Here is a 17,921-nt window from a genome sequence, read left to right as displayed (position 1 = left end):
GATCCACTGGGGCAACGTGTAATCAAGCACCCGGAGATGACGAGCAACTATCTGGATAAAATACTGTACGAGCTATCACAACATTATCCGACGCGACGCGCGTCAACCATTAAAGCAGTTATTATGTCGCAAAATTCTCAAACAGAGAACTAGAGTAATCATCAGAATGAAAAATCTACACGTTGTTAGGGAAGTCAGACAGCCGCGATCAACCACACATTGTGGTCTCTTCAAGTGATGCTTGCATACGACTTTAGGTATTAATTTCGCAAAAAGATGCAGGATTTTTAGAGTTCGTGATGGCTTGTCCAAGCCGATGAACTATGATTTACCTTTCAGCTGCGACCGAAACATTTTAGAATCTCTTTTTCTCTTCTGTGGCGTTTTATTTACTGAGATATGCGTTTTCGACCTCCACACCCCTCATTAATTAAAAGCAACCAGCCCTAGATTTCTGTCTTACTTTTATGTATTTTTCCCATCTTACCACTGGTCTTGTCTCTTTTTTTCTCTTGGGCGATTCCCAGGTTAAAATCTTCATTCACCACCTACATGATGGGCCTTCACTCATTGTACGTGCCCATACCACTACTCAACTAAATTCTTTTTGTGGAGCACATTACCTCCATTATCCTCCATACCTCAGCACGTCGTATCACTATCCTGTCTCTTTTGCTATTAAGTGGGCCTATAGGAAATATAAAATGGTGGTTATGATTGATTAACAGTAGAACAATATTTATTTATTGATAACCAAAATTTTAATGTCATTTTCAATGAGTTACACTCCCTAGGCTCACAAAACTATTAGCCCCAAAAATGATAACAACGATAGAAGAATATTTAACTAAAATTTTAGCGCCGAGTTCAGTATTATAAAGTTATACAACAGGTTGGTGCAACGGGCTCAGGACAAGAGTTAATAATAGCGTTACTACAAAATTCAAGAGATAAATAGGCACTTTAGAAAACGTTACGTTAAAATTCAGCGCAGTGTTCCATATTATAGCATAGGAGACAAACCGATGTATCAAGTTCGGAACGGCACTGAATCAAGAGCATCAATATTCACTTTGTGTTTGACCAATGAGGAAGAATAACTACATTAAGACAATAACTGGGAACGAAGCATCACTTGGCAAGGGCCATCTATTTCCAGTCAGAGTAGCCTCGTCACATACGCCTTGGTGTTGGAGCCTTTTCAACCAGCAAAAACACATATAAGGCAAGGTCAACCCTGAAACCACTGTCTGAACAATAGGAAACTAGGAACTCTTGGTGTGACCAAATAGTATAGTAACAATTTGTACAGGTTTAACAAGCGACTACACATCAATCACGCGCCGCCCTACAAGGCTACAGTTGTACAACAGTTAGAGGCAATAACATAACTGTTCTTGCGAAGTAAACCGCTGTATAGATGCAGAGGGCAGAATTTATAGCCAAATCCGTTACGAAGTTTAAATCACTCTATCTGCGCACAGCTTGTAAGTGGTATCTAGAAAGTGGCGATACAGGCATACTCATACACAGAACCTGTTCAGTCAAAAGCATACATGGATTCATTCCGTGTTTCAAACTTGAGTAGACACACTATAGCCACTACCGCAAGTTCTGGCTGCACCGCCTCCACTGTACACACTCTACTGCAGGCCCGCGATTGCCTTTCATGGTGGCTCCGACCAGCAACGAGTGGCCGCTTACGTCTTCTCAGTGCCGCCAGATAAGCACTTCCGCCACCAAGGAGGTAACAGGACAAATCACTTGACAGTATTGCCAACCTACGTGCTAGGGCTGCTAATACCGACCTAGGCAACAGTGCCGCACAGGCCACGTTCGATAACCACAGTGTGCCAGATGGGTAGGCGGAGCATGGAGTTAGGTGGTGTGGGGACCGGATGCTGAAAAGGCAGACTGACACTTTCAAATATTTGTTAAAATTGAACGTTCTCTAAGTAACCACAGTCGATTAATTACTCGTATTAACTATCAGTATCAAGTACACTCTTCACAATTTTACGTTCCAGTGGAAAAATTAAGGAAGTATCAAATGAAAACGATACTCAAAGACGTTCAATTCAAAACTAAAGCAAACTCCTTACATTTTTCAGGTTTCTTAAAATTCCTTGGTGAAGTGGATTTAAAAAAAAAAAAGAATCATTTAAATAAATTCAGTCAGTGTAATGTTACACATCAAGCTCTGTAACCAGTGACATAGTAATTAAAATAAAGAATTTAATAACATTAATCACACAATTTACAAGCTTTCAAGGAATCCTGAAATTAAATAACAGTGACAATAACTAAAAGCTTTCTATGAAATAGCAAAGGCTTAACAATCCGCCCCCTGCCGCAGGCATGGGTGTGTGTGTTGTTCTTAGCATAATTTACTTCAAAATAGTTTAGGTAGTTTGTGAATATAGGGACCAACGACCTCAGCAGTTTGGTCTCTTAGGAATTCACAAACATTTGAACATTTGAGCTAAAGTATCACTAATGTAGTTTACTATGACTGAAGCTCCGGCATCACAATGGAGACGTTCCAGCCAGCTGCAGAGCTGGTAACGTTATCGGCCGTCACCCACCACGCAGTGGCAAATGACAACGTTTACTGGACATCCTACACCCATCCATGAGCACCATGTATCAGACACAGTTGTTTAAGCAGTCTGAAAATAACCCTAATTAGGTCCTGAAAACCAACACCACTAACAGCTGATAGGGACAAGAAATTACAAAAGTCTCAAGACAATTACGGTGGCAGCTTTGGCGAGGATAACATTTTGCTTCAGTTAATTTCCCACCCTAATAGCATAGTTGTCTCACGTCATAAGGTAAACTTTGATACAACATCATGACTTTTACATAGGGCCCCACATGCATGAGCACACTGAGTTTAATCAAGAAATATCGGATGCTAATAGCAATGATTTCAGTACATTTCAACGAGCCGTATAGCGCAGTGCTTAGTACACCGCACTCGCGTTAGGGAGGATGACGGTTCAAACTCGCGTCCGGCCATTCTGCATTCTGATTTAGGTTTTCCGTGATTTCCCTAAATCGCCTAAGGAAAATTCTGGGGTGGTTCCTTGGTGAAAAAGGCACGGACGCTTTCCTTTTCGATCCTTCCCTAATCGGAGCTTGTGCTCTATATCTAATGACGTCGTTGTCGACGGGACGTTAAACACTAATCTCCCCCTCCTCCTCTTTAGTAAATTTACGCTTAACTTAATAGTGAAGACACGGTTTTAGCGTACTAAAACAAGTTTGTATGTGCATCAGCATAGTATACATGCCAACGCAGTTCGAAATTACAGATTCACGGTGTTCGTGTCGGAAAAAAAAATACTTCAGGCCTTACGAGCTCAGCACGGTGTGGCCCGCAGCATTCATAACACTTAGCAAGTCTATGGCGAAACGAGGAACAATCCGAGCTAGCACACGAGTAACACCTCTTACTTCAGTAAGTCAATTCAGCGGTATAGTCACAACCGTTCGAAGGCAAGGATCTTCAAAGTGGAGTAATCTGTCCATTACTAGCGTACACCGTGATTTGAGAAACCGGAAAAGCAGATCGTTGTTGAACACAGCAGAAATATCGTGTGTAAGAACAGGCAGGTTGATGTACCACATCTACCCTTTGCTGGACTCAGGTCTGCCACCACACTACCCGTGTAAGTTATGTCCAATAATCTTCGCCTCGAGCCACAGCTACAAGACATCTCCACGTGAAGATCAGCCATCAAATTCGGGTAAGCACTGACGTATCCCGAAACCAACTCAGTGCCGTTCGCCAGACAAGAATCTTCGAAACCACCAGCACTGTGTTTACTCAGCAGGTACCAGCCGTCTTCTGCAGCCAGACCCGCTAACTAATTCTGTTTCCATACTCCTCAGATTTCGGGTGGCGATGGCGTCACCGCCGAGAATCCCATTCAAAGCTTTAGCAGCTATGTTTCTCACAGAGTTTCTGCAATCAATAACCTTGTCACGTGTACCAGAGGTAACTGTTATTGTTCTCAGATATTAATAGTACAGAGGGGCCGAGCGGAGAAACTTTTGCATGAAATCACTGTAGCAGTTTGGTGCCTGTGAAGCGTCTCTGACAGTGTAAGACATTGTCAAAGTTCAATTATTTATTTCATTAACAGTACAGAGTCACCCACCGCCTTGAAATGTAAGGTGAGTCGGATGGTTCTGAATCTAACAGCAAAGTCTTCTCATTGTTACAATCTTATTGGTACACAGTTGTTAATGCTTCTTTTTAATAATATAAAGAACGAAATATATAAAGATTTCTCTGAGGTTACAGCGAATTGAATGCTTAACAATTATTAAAATGGTCCCATGTAATTTGTTACTACCTAGTTGATGAGAATTAATTTATATAATGCCAATGTTAAAGAAAAATAAGAAAATATAAAAATATAACGCAATGAGCGTGGCGAAAATAATTTGTAGTATGTAGAGGGACGTGATATGCTGTATTTAGATGTGTAATACAGTCTAAGTAGCATGTTGATTAATAATGGCCGATTTTTACCTACTTCAGATGACAAGGTCTCGGTACAACCTCGAAGTATTCTCATATGAAATGGTTTGTGCTAAAGTATGTTACACAGATTATACATATTAAATGCTGATTGAGCACTTAATTCATGGAATACATGAATTTTAGCTTTACATGGGAACTACACTTATGTTTGTAACTTGTTAGTAGAAATAGAATATAGTTCACTGCTACTTGAATGCATTATTCCTTAAATAACTTAATACATTTCTCATATATAAAATTCATTGATTGTAGCTTTGAATAGAGAAGAGAATATACTTCTGTATGCACACATACGACGACCAATACATTACTGCTTGTGTGCACTATACTTTAAACACTAAGCAGGATGACCTTGGGGAGGAGGAGCCTCGGAATAAAAGTTCTTCGAGCCTTCTCCTCCCAAGCGACTTTACCTGATTACTACAGTCTTAGTATGTGGTGCCGGTGTTTATTTGTTTTATGATTGTTGTGTTGTTTGTTACCGTGTCGTGGCATGCAGTGTCAGGCATTGTTTGTTTTGGTCCCTTACATGTTGATCCCTTCTGAGTCATGTTCACTTAGTGTTTCTTCCTCGGTTTCGGAATCTGTGGTCGTATTTGTCTCCTCCCATTTGGTTTATTGTGTTGTTTGTGCTTGTCTACGCCTCCTTCCATATGGGTTTTGGCGCTTGTATTCTTCGTGAAGAGTGTTCGATACAATATCGGGTATGCTATTTATTGTGTTCCAGTCATCAGGATTACGTATTATTCTGTCGTTCTGTATAGGTCTCGCTTGTGCTAGCGTGTTGCGCAGCGGTATGACATGTTCTGGTGTCCCAGTTTCTCCGCATACGCATACTTCATCGTTAGTTAGTCCCATACGGTTTAAATGTACTGGATACGGCCCGTAGCCTGTCAGGAAATGGTCCATCAGCCGGCTTGGGTCGACATGTTTCAGTTGTAGTCTTTCGTGTACATCAGGAAAGAAAGAGTGTAGTCGGCGACCATTGTCGGATGCATCCCACCCTCTCTGCCATGTTTGAATCCGCCATTGTTTCATTTGTGTTTTGTTCATAATGTTGGTTACTTATTAGTCATGTTTACAGTTGACTTGTTGCACACCGGCCTTGTAGCTGATGCCTCATTCTGCTGCGTGTTGCATTGCAGCTGAAGGCAGCTAAGTCAGCTCCTTGTCAGCAGGTCCAGGCGAGGAGTGAGTGGCCTCGAGCCGCGGCGAGCTGCAGGCGCGGCTATGGTCCATCATGAATGGTCTCGTACTAGACGCTGGGACGTGCTCAATCCCACTCTGTTCTACGTTGATCCTTGATGACACATCCGCGACGTGGTATTGTCGGAAAGCGTGTGGTCGGTCAACCTCCTTCCTACCGGCCTGGTAGGTTTAGTACCTTGAGCCGCCTAAGTGTTGATCAGGAACGTGGACCTGACGAGGCCCTGCTGCCGTTTCCCTCGCTGAAGTCCGTTCTGTCAGCATGCGGTGTTGTCGGAAGACAGTCAGCTTCTCCATCAGCACTGGTAGGCAGCAAACAGTATGAAGTACATCAGGCGAAGACCGTCATCTCAGGTACATCTATGGCTGGTTCGTAGACTGTTCTGGAGAATCTATGACACAGATACACTGCAGTATCGTAATCAGAGTATCGAGTGCTATTACTGTCAACTCCATCGATCCCTATAATCAACTGCCTCGAGCTGGAGAGCTCGAGTATTTAAAGGGAGGTAACGTGAGGCTGTGGCGCGATGCTCAGTTCGTAATGACAACATGGGTCCTTCATATTCCGATTTATTCCCTTAGTAGGCTCTTAACTGCCGTGTAGGTTCTCTGATAGTGGTTGTTATGAACTGGGTACAGTTTCTTTCGACATTTCTTACGAGCTAACGAATATGTATGTCACAAAAATGGTTCAAATGGCTCTGAGCACTATGGGACTCAACATCTTAGGTCATCAGACCCCTAGAACTTAGAACTACTTAAAACTAACCTAAGGACATCACACACATCCATGCCCGAGGCAGGATTCGAACCTGCTACCGTAGCGGTCGTGCGGTTCCAGACTGTAGCGCCTAGAACCGCATAGCCATATGTATGTCACATTTCCGTTGGTTTTCTGTCCCGTGACATTTCCTGCTGAGCTCATCTCTCTCTCTGTAACCTGCCGATATTTAACCCACATCCGACATACCGCTTATTTTCTGGTTCTGTCTCTGTTTGGCATGACAGTAGTTTGCTTCTATCAAGGTAAATGAGTATTAATAAAATTTTCTAATTCAGTGCCGTTACAATAGCGAAAAACTATATTGGAGGCTGGTTACATGCTCCTGTGGATGATGTCAAATTTCATTGAAGATAAGGCAGGAGGGCGTGTTGCCGGGGCTGTACTGACGTACCTCGATACAGTGTGTGTGACTGTTGCCGTGGCCTGCAGCTTCTCCTGATCTCACATCCTCTGAAAAATCCGGTCCTGGGTTGCCTAGACACTGCGACGTAAAATGTCGCCAGTCAGTACAACCGCTGAACACAGGCATATCTATCATCGAAGCCCAGTTTGCCTCGATGTTCAACTAGTCTGCCGGGCGCTTTGGTCGAGCGGTTCTCGGCGCTTCTGTCCGGAACCACGCGGCTGCTACGGTCGCAGGCTCGAATGCTGCCTCGGACATGGATGTGTGTGACGTCCTTAGGTTAGTTAGGTTTAAGTAGTTTCTGAGTCTAGGGGACTGATGATCTCAGATGTTAAGTCCTATGCCGGCCGCTGGTGGCCGAGCGGTTCTAGGCGCTTCAGTCTGGAACCGCGCGACCGCTATGGTCGCAAGTTCGAATTCTGCCTCGGGCATGGATGTGTGTAATGTCCTTAGGTTAGTTTAAGTAGTTCTAAGTTCTAGGGAACTGATGACCTGAGATGTTAAGTCCCATAGTGCTCAGAGCCATTTGAATTTTGTTAAGTCCCGTAGTGCTTAGAACTATTTGAACCACTCCAACTGTACTATCGCTGCTAAATTTTGCACAAAGTACAACCCTCAAACTCCTTCGGTCATAAGATGTATTTTTCCTCCTAAACTCGGCACGCACAACAAGAAAAATTTCGTTACTTCCTTCATTCATAGTGCTGCCATATTAATGGCAGACATGTCCAGCCGGCCGCTGTGACCGAGTGGTTCTAGACGCTTCAGTCCGGAACCGCGTGCCTGCTACGGTCGCAGGTTTGAATCCTGCCTCGGGCATAGATGTGTGTGACGTCCTTAGATTAGTTAGGTTTAAGTAGTTTCTAAGTCTATGGGACTCATGACAGCTGTTCCCAAGGTGCTTGGAGCCATTTGTACCATTCCAACTGTTCTATGGCTGTTGCTACTGGTAGCAGCTCTGTTAAACTTTGCACCCAGTACAACACTCTAAACACCTTCAGTCATAACGATGTATTTTTTCTCCTAAACTCGACACGCACAACAAGAAATATTTCATTATTTCCTTCATTCATAGTGCTGCAATATTAACGGCCAGAAATGTCCAGCCGGCCTCTGTGACCGAGCGGTTCTAGGCTCTTATGTCCGGGACGGCGCGCATGCTACTGTCGCAGGTTCAAATCCTGTCTTGGGCATGGATGTGTGTGATGTCCGTAGGTTACTTAGTTTTAAGTAGTTTCTAAGTCTAGGGGACTGATGACTTCAGATGTTAAGTCCCATAGTGCTTAGAGCCATTTGAACCATTTTTGAGCAATGTCCACATTACGACAGAATCAACAAGATAATTAACAAAGAAGTACGAGGGCAGTTCAATAAGTAATGCAACACATTTTTTTTCTGAAACAGGGGTTGTTTTATTCAGCATTGAAATACACCAGGTTATTCCCCAATCTTTTTGCTACACAACACTATTTTTCAACGTAATCTCCATTCAATGCTACGGCCTTACGCCACCTTGAAATGAGGGCCTGTATGCCTGCACGGTACCATTCCACTGGTCGATGTCGGAGCCAACGTCGTACTGCATCAATAACTTCTTCATCATCCGCGTAGTGTCTCCCACGGATTGCGTCCTTCATTGGGCCAAACATATGGAAATCCGACGGTGCGAGATCGGGGTTGTAGGGTGCATGAGGAAGAACAGTCCACTGAAGTTTTGTGAGCTCCTCTCGGGTGCGAAGACTTGTGTGAGGTCTTGCGTTGTCATGAAGAAAAAGTTCGTTCAGATTTTTGTGCCTACGAACACGCTGAAGTCGTTTCTTCAATTTCTGAAGAGTAGTACAATACACTTCAGAGTTGACCGTTTGACCATGGGGAAGGACATCGAACAGAATAACCCCTTCAGCGTCCCAGAAGACTGTAACCATGACTTTATCGGCTGAGGGTATGGCTTTAAACTTTTTCTTGGTAGGGGAGTGGGTGTGGCGCGACTCCACTGATTGCCGTTTTGTTTCAGGTTCGAAGTGATGAATCCATGTTTCATCGCCTGTAACAATCTTTTACAAGAAATTGTCACCCTCAGCCACATGACGAGCAAGCAATTCCGCACAGATGGTTCTCCTTTGCTCTTTATGGTGTTCGGTTAGACAACGAGGGATCCAGCGGGAACAAACCTTTGAATATCCCAACTGGTGAACAATTGTGACAGTACTACCAACAGAGATGTCAAGTTGAGCACTGAGTTTGTTTGATGGTGATCCGTCGATCATCTCGAACGAGTGTGTTCGCACGCTCCGCCATTGCAGGAGTCACAGCTGTGCACGGCCGGCCCGCACGCAGGAGATCAGACAGTCTTGCTTGACCTTGCGGTGATGATGACACACGCTTTGCCCAACGACTCACCGTGCTTTTGTCCACTGCCAGATCACTGTAGACATTCTGCAAGCGCCTATGAATATCTGAGATGCCCTGGTTCTCTGCCAAAAGAAACTCGATCACTGCCAGTTGTTTGCAACGCACATCCGTTACAGACGCCATTTTAACAGCTCCGTACAGCGCTGCCACCTGTCGGAAGTCAATGAAACTATACGAGACGAAGCGGGAATGTTTGAAAATATTCCACAAGAAATTTCAGGTTTTTTCAACCAACATTGGTCGAGAAAAAAAGTGTTGCATTACTTATTGAACTGCCCTCGTAATTTGTCTCATATCGGTTCCATCGGCAGCAGCGGCAGCGTTAACTTTGCGCACATCTGCATATTTCGTAGGGAAGTGCACCTCTTCCGCTGGGACCGATCTGGCTCTGTCAGCGTCACTTTCGCTCTCGGTCGCTTCTCGCGAATGCAGCAATGCGCGCGAGCGAGGAGCCTTAAGACTCGGCCCGTCGTTTCGGTAATGAGAACGAGATTTCTCCATCGCAGTGTCGAAGGAAACGCTGAACTATTAATTAATCCGAGAGCGCATTATTAGCGGCCATTAATGGATTAAAGCAAAGCAGTTTAGCCGGTCCTGCCGGCTAATAGCTTATTGATGTAGTGTAAATCAGGGAGGGATTAGCGCTCCGTGCGACACACACAACTTAGCCTGCCGGGGAGAAGTAAAATTATCGCAAGATTTAGGCGTGCTGCAAGTTGGCGGCGGGCAGAAGTCGCTCAAGTTTGCGTGCGTCGGCGGCGGCTAATTGGGGATTAGGTACACGCAGTCTGCCGCTTCCTTCTGCCTTCTGCCGTCTGGCCCGTGTCTCCCGGCTGCTCTCTTGGCATTAAACCACTGCAGCGCAAACATCACTCACCCGCAACCTAATTACATCTCTCCGTGGCCTCCTGCCGCGTAAGTAAACAAGAGTGAGCCAAGGATAGATAGCTTGATGCAGGTTCTATTTGGGTTGAAAGTAAAGCAAGCACTGGACGAATATCAGATGTAATCTTCTGAAATGCAGCCAAGCTGCAGGTATGCAACGTACAAGTTTATTATAAACGACTAGTGATTTTAAAGATTTGCTGTAGCTGTGTTATTTGACACATTATCACAAGGCATTGTGTTGTCATAGAAATGGTTGAAATGGCTCAGAGCACTATGCGACTTAACTTCTGAGGTCATCAGTCGTCTAGAACTTAGAACTAATTAAACCTAACTAACCTAAGGACATAACACACATCCATGCCCGAGGCAGGATTCGAACCTGCGACCGTAGCGGTCGCTCGGCTCCAGACTGTAGCGCCTACAACCGCACGGCCACACCTGCCGGCATTGTCATAGAAGAGCTCAAAATTTTTTTTCTGACATATTGCAGTCGCTCCATATGTGCACCCGCTTAAGATTCTGCAGTATCAAGCCAATAATGTCTTCCCCCACACTTCAAGAAGAATATAATAATTCCAATCCCAAAGAAAGCATGTGTTGACGAATGTGAAAATTACCGAACTATCAATTTAATAAGTCACAGCTGCAAAATACTAACCTCGAATTCTTTACAGACGAATGGAAAAACTGGTAGAAGCCGACCTCGGGGAAGATCAGTTTGGATTCCGTAGAAATGTTGGAACACGTCAGGCAATACTGACGTTACAACTTATGTTAGAAGAAAGAATAAGGAAAGGCAAACCTACGTTTCTAGCATTTGTAGACTTAGGGAAAGCTTTAGACAATGTTGACTGGAATACTCTCTTTCAAATTCTAAAGGTGGCAGGGATAAAATACAGGGAGCGAAAGGCTATTTACAAATTGTACAGAAACCAGATGGCAGTTATAGGAGTCGAGGGGCATGAAAGGGAAGCAGTGGTTGGGAAGGGAGTGAGACAGGGTTGTAGCCTCTCCCCAATGTTATTCAATCTGTATATTGAGCAGGCAGTAAAGGAAACAAAAGGAAAATTCGGAGTAGGTATTAAAATCCATGGAGAAGAAATAAAAACTTTGAGGTTCGCCGATGACATTGTAATTCTGTCAGAGACAGCAGAGTACTTGGAAGAGCAGTTGAATGGAGTGGACAGTGTCTTGAAAGGAGGATATAAGATGAACATCAACAAAAGAAAAACGAGGATAATGGAATGTAGTCGAATTAAGTCGTGTGATGGTGAGGGAATTAGATTAGGAAATGAGACACGTAAAGTAGTAAAGGAGTTTTTCTATTTGGGGAGCAAAATAACAGATGATGGTCGAAGTAGAGAGGATATAAAATGTAGACTGGCAATGAAAAGGAAAGCTTTCGGAAGAAGAGAAATTTGTTAACATCGAGTATATATTTATCAGGAAGCCGTTTCTGAAAGTATTTGTACGGAGTGTAGCCATGTATGGAAGTGAAACGGACGGTAAATAATTTGGGCAAGAAGAGAATAGAAGCTTTCGAAATGTGATACTACAGAAGAATGCTGAAGATTAGATGGGTAGATCACATAACTAATGAGGAGGTATTGAACAGAACTAGGGAGAAGTTGAGTATGCGGCACAACTTGACAAGAAGAAGGGATCGGTTGGTACGACATGTTCTGAGGCATCAAGGGATCACCAATTTAGTACTGGAGGGCAGCGTGGAGGGTAAAAATTGTAGAGGGAGACCAAGAGATGAATACACTAAGCAGATTCAGAAGGATGTAGGCTGCAGTAGGTACTGGGAGATGAAGAAGCTTGCACAGGATAGAATAGCATGGAGAGCTGCATCAAACCAGTCTCAGGACTGAAGACAACAACAACAACAACAACAATGTCTTCCCATGTGCGGCGCAACACGTCCGTATCAAGCTGTACAAAAGCACTGTTGATGCGAGTTCGCAGTTCTGGTGGGTTTTTTCGTAGAGGAGGCTTAAACACCGAGTCTGACATCTGGGATAAAAAAAATCGCATGGGGCTTGGGGGTGAGCATGGAGGCGATGACTTGAATTGCTGGTAATTAATTCCACCAAGGCCGATCCGTCGGTTTCTCATTTTATTGATCAAGAACTCACGAACATCATGAAAGAGGCGGTGTGGAGCACCAGTCTGTTGGTAGATATAGTCCACACTTTGTGACAAAGTTGTGGCACGAGACAGTTTTCCATCATTTTCAGATACATGTGGTCTGTAATGGTCTTGGAGAAGAAAAACAGACCGTAAGCTTTAAACGGTGAGTTTTCTCTGACTACAATAACTTTCGGTGAATCTTGAATGTGCTCCATGATGGCGGGCCGATTCTGTCCCCCAGCTTTAAACATCGTGCCATTACGCTGTCCCATTCACAAAAATTGTTGCTTCAACAATCAAAATGTTCAAATGTGCGTGAATTCCTAAGGGACCAAACTGCTGAGGCCATCGATCTCTAGAGTTACACACTACTCAATCCAGCTTAAACTATCGTATGCTAAGAACAACACACACACCCATGCCTGAGGGAGAACTGGAACCTCCGGCGCGAGTTGCCGCGCAATCCGTGACATGGCGCCTCACACCGCGCGGCCACTCCGCGCAGCTGCTTCATCACAAACGCTATCCTCTTCCTTAAAATGTTGCTAATGTGCTGAAAATTCAGGTTGTCTCACTTTGCTATCGGCAGTCAGGGTTTGTAGCAAGCGGTAGGATTTCAGCTTCAGTAGCTTCCTTAAGATCTTCTAAACTGTCGGCTGTGGCATGTTCAGCTTTCCGCTAGGTCTGTTCTTTGACTTCTGTGGGCTACGTGCGAAACTCGCGTGCGCGAGGTCATCCGTTTCTTCACCCCTGGAGGCTGACCAGTTTATTTTGTCTTCAAGAATCATCCTGAAACTTCAAATTACGCATCCCATCGCCAGATGGAGTGGGCAGTTGGTGGATCTCTGTTGAACTTCGTTATCAAGTGTCGTTTCACTGTTACGGTTGATCAATATGAATACATTTCAAGCACAACATACGCTATTCAGCTCACCTACTGCGATCAAGTGACTGCGACATGTGTGCGGAAGACGCACTAAAACATTGCTTTGTGTGACGCAAATTTCGTATCGTCTGGGACACTGCAAGAGACATGCTGCGATTGATAAATAGAGTCGCCATGAATCACACGACGGTGTCGGACGCCATCGTATCGCAATGCAACCCCTAACCTAAAACACAGAAAAAGCTGCGACCCGGGTTATGGGACACATTTCATGCAATATTCTCCATGAAAATGTTTCGGATTTCCTGGAATATTTGTGGAATTAACACGGTAAGGAACAAACGCAGAAGAAATATAACGACACTTTTGGAAATTTCCAGAAGATATCATTGCAAAAAGCGTTGGTGCTATAGGACTGTAATATATTGGTAGTGCCTTTTCATTTGTGTTCTCTCTTCTCTTCATTCAATGTGATTTCGTGATTTACTGCGCTGTGCGAAGTCCTTATTTTCTTCTGTGCTCCTTGAGTTGGATTTTTAGTTAGTAACACTTTATTGGAAGAGCACTATCAGAAAAATCAGAGGTACACAAACTTGTCTCAAGAGTGTTCCGGACTTCCTGGGTGTGGAGCACGATTTCGCTAGGTGTCTCCTTATGTTCTGGAGATATGTAGCTTGTCTACAGAATAACACTGCCTAAGACTGGAGCTGTAGTACAGCTTCAGTAACTTTTATTTCCTTTATTTGAGGTATGTTTTATTTTAGAACAGGATGTAGTCTCTGGAGCTGAACGTTTACTTCGAGTGTCAGCGAGGATGTCTGCTGTCAGGCTATGCTAATTTATTTTCAGTATTTCCGCAAGTGTTTTCGATTTAGAAGACGATTATTTTCTTAAAAAAAATGTCGGCGCCTGTCGCCACCTTGTGCTCTCTTAGCAGAAATCCGCAACACTACAAAACTTTTTGACTTTTCCTCTATCAGTGTCTAGTTCAATGACAATATATCAGCTAATGTAGCTACAGTGACTTTATGAAATCACTTCAATCAGCCATTGTATTTGTCCTCGTCACGATGACACGAGGGTTTCTGCAATAAAACAGAAGTATTTAAGGATAACGTAACCTTTAGGTGGCTGTCGTTTTACTTTTGCGATTAATCAACTATCTCAACTGTTTCGTGCCACATCTATGAAGGAATTTAACAATACAGTCTCTCCCAATTACAATGTTACACAATATATAATGAATAAGCTACCTCGTTGGTGGGTGGTGTTGGTGGGGTGAGGGGGGGTGGGGGGAGATAGGCTGTAGGTGGATGGTGAGGGGTATGATGGAAGCATATAAGGAAACAGCAATGTTTTCACTACCCTGATATGGCTTCAGATATAATCAGGCTGATCAAATAAATTTTGAAATTTCGTGACACGACTCTTTCGCTGTTACAGGCAACGTAGGCGGTGGTCAAGCATTGGCTACGTCATAGGGTGATAAGAAGTGCGCGGCAAATGAAGCATTGGATATTATAAAATATACCATACCATGATCTGGATACACAGAAACAAAGAACTTGGATTAAATCAAGAAAACATACTAATTGACACAAATCTTCCTTACAGTACTTCGGCAGTGACAGCACTACGTAGAAGTACAGTTAAACTGGACTGGCATATACTTTAAGATAGACGGAAACTATCCAGAGAAGGGCTACACACGAAGAACTAACATTAAATTATGAATCTATGAATTATATACTGCAACTCCCAACGTATTGCTGGCGTAGAGATCGTGGGGACAAGATCTTATTATCTAAAGAGCATACGCAGGTATTTAAACAGTCATTCTTCTGGCGCTCCACAGTGAAAGGAATGGGAAGAAGCCCCAATAACTGGTACAATGGGAAGTACTCTCTGCCATGCACTTCACAGTGAGAGTGTGGCTATAAATGTAAAGTGACAAAGAAAGTTATGCTCTCCAGATGAATATATGTAATCAGAATACAAGGATGAAAGGAGACTCCCAGTTATCCTAAATCGGTAGCAATAAAGATTCAATACGGTCATACTCGTACATAGGCAAGGAAAGGGAAGAGACTACTGCACACAAAGGGTTCATCTGGTTCAAAGTTAAAACACACACCATCGATAAACTGGAATGTTAGAAACTTCAGAATGAAACTTAGGGACCGGAATCAAGTAAGGCACAATCCATGTTGGTATTCGCGCAAATAAACGCTCCAAAATTGGCCATTAAACCCACAATTCATGCAAGAATTGGAAGAATAACGATTCTACATAGGTCGAGGGAAGAGGAGCCACTGTGAATCTGTTTCTTTGGTGTAGAGCATTAACTGAAGCTCCCACACGTGGTTCACTGCGCTGAAATCAGCCACAGTATTTATCATTCTAATCCATAAATTATTTATAGAAAAAAGATACGCATATTATGGAGAACATTTCTCTTTCACTTACCACGTCTATAAGCGAGCAGTATATGTTTGTAAACTGAAAGATTTGACTCCACACATTTCATCAGTGAAACGAATTCACCACTCACAATCACATAATAGTCTTCCCCGAAAATTGAATCAGCATCAAAGCAATATAAGCGAGGGACAGATGGTAATAATTAAAATAATAGTAACCTAGATATCAACTTACACCTTGCCTGAGAGGCCCCCTGTGACCTGGAATGAAAAACACCATATATTACCACAGTTCTCGTTCATGAATGGTTTTAAATAGAAAACCTACATGAGTCCATATTCAAGAAACATCTTCAGGTGTCCGGAGAAGGCGTTAGTAGCTTCTGCCGGATTTTCACACTACGCATATACCATCGCTCGAGCAGATTGCTCCAACGCGTCCATTCAGACCAGCGCCTCCCGTCGTAGTGTCGCTCCCGCACAGCAGCCCTTATTCCTAGTGGCTGGAACCACGCCGTCAGCAGTTACTGCCAGCCATTTGCTCAAAGACGCACGACGACTTGTCATCCCAGCAGTTGTGTGTGTAAAACAGAACCAGAGAAACATTATTACTTTGAAACTACCAGCATGATTTTTCTGAGTATAGTTAGGAGATACAACCTGCTGTTACCTTCTCTATACAGGAAAAGTAGGAAAGACATGCATTCAGTTCTGCAGAACGTGGGGCGTTTCTGTCATCGAATGGTACCATTTCGTCTCAATGGTTTGTGAGAGCACGCGACAAATAAAGTTACTATCTCGATACAGAAAAAATAGGAAAGACATGCATTCAGTTCTGCAAAACATGGGGCGTTTCTGTCATCGAATGGAACCATTTCGCCTCTATAGTTTGTGAGAGCACACGACAAACAAAGTTACGAAATGTGTTAAAACGTTCATGCAGTTTCAAGTCCTCAAAACTGATGTATCTACATATGTCTACACTGTTGAATCATAATTGTTGAAACGTCCCCTTTGAAAAATTATGTATTACTGTGCTGGTGAACCTCTTACTTTATTTGTTTTTCAAACAGCTGAGCAAAACTGAACGTACTCAGACATTTCTCTCTTTACTACTTCTGATCATCACTAAACTGACACACAATATTGTTTAGCGCAACGCAGTCTGACTCTCAATAATCCCTACAAAAGAATGGCCCTGACAAACAATAACATGTACCTTTCATTAATCACTTACCTCACAAAAATCTTCGTTACTCGAACTACTGCAGTACTGCAAGCTAAATAAAAGATTCTAACTACTGAAGCCACTAACTACTGATAGGCATACTTAGCAAATGAAAGATTTTGATAGAGAACAAACAATGTATTTACCTTAACAATATTCAAAAGTCATCATATATATATATATATATATATATATATATATATATATATATAAGTTCATGACATCCAGTCTTACAAATTTCCTTTTTCTGACGGATACACGTCCAGATCGTCCGCTCTCAAAACTCGGCCATCTCTCTCCCCACATCCACCACTGCTGGCGGCTCACCTCCAACTGCACAACGCTACGCGCTGTTTACATGCAACTGCCCAACACTACAATAGCAAATATTCCAACAACGCAAACCATCCACAGACTGCACACAGCACAGTCAGTGATTTTCATACAGACCGCCACGTGGCGTTACCAACATAAAACCTAACAGCGTACTTACATTGCTATGACTGTCGCTAATAATCCAGAGGAGATGGAGGGTCGAATATATTGTTACTATCTATTGAGAACCATCAAAACCAAAGTTTTCTATCAAAAACATAATTAGCTATACTGATCGCACCACAGTGTGACCTGTACTTCACCAACAATAGTACCAGGTCTAATAAAAATTAAAAGGCTGTCTTGATCTCATATACAAATTTATTAAAAAATGGTGACCAGTTTCGATGCTTTTTGGCTCATCTTCAGATTGTTCTCCAAAGACGGCTGGCGGAGACAGTGAACCCTATGTACGAGGCGTGGATATCAACATCCGGCGCTGCAAACGAGAAAGATAAAAGAGGGACATGTTGTAGACTTGAGCAATCATAACCACTCAGTCCTAAGTTACGGACGCATTGCGACTACATTATTAACACTTATCGTACGTCAGTAATAGAAAGAATTATTACAGTTTTATTTTTAATGCCTTGTTTATTCTACTGCCTCATACTCTTTCTTTGTACGG

The sequence above is a fragment of the Schistocerca piceifrons genome, chromosome 4, assembly GCF_021461385.2.
Source record: "Schistocerca piceifrons isolate TAMUIC-IGC-003096 chromosome 4, iqSchPice1.1, whole genome shotgun sequence".
NCBI classification, from domain to species: Eukaryota; Metazoa; Arthropoda; class Insecta; order Orthoptera; family Acrididae; genus Schistocerca; species Schistocerca piceifrons.
The sequence above is the reverse complement of the archived record's forward strand: the minus strand, read 5'-3'. Positions refer to the sequence as shown.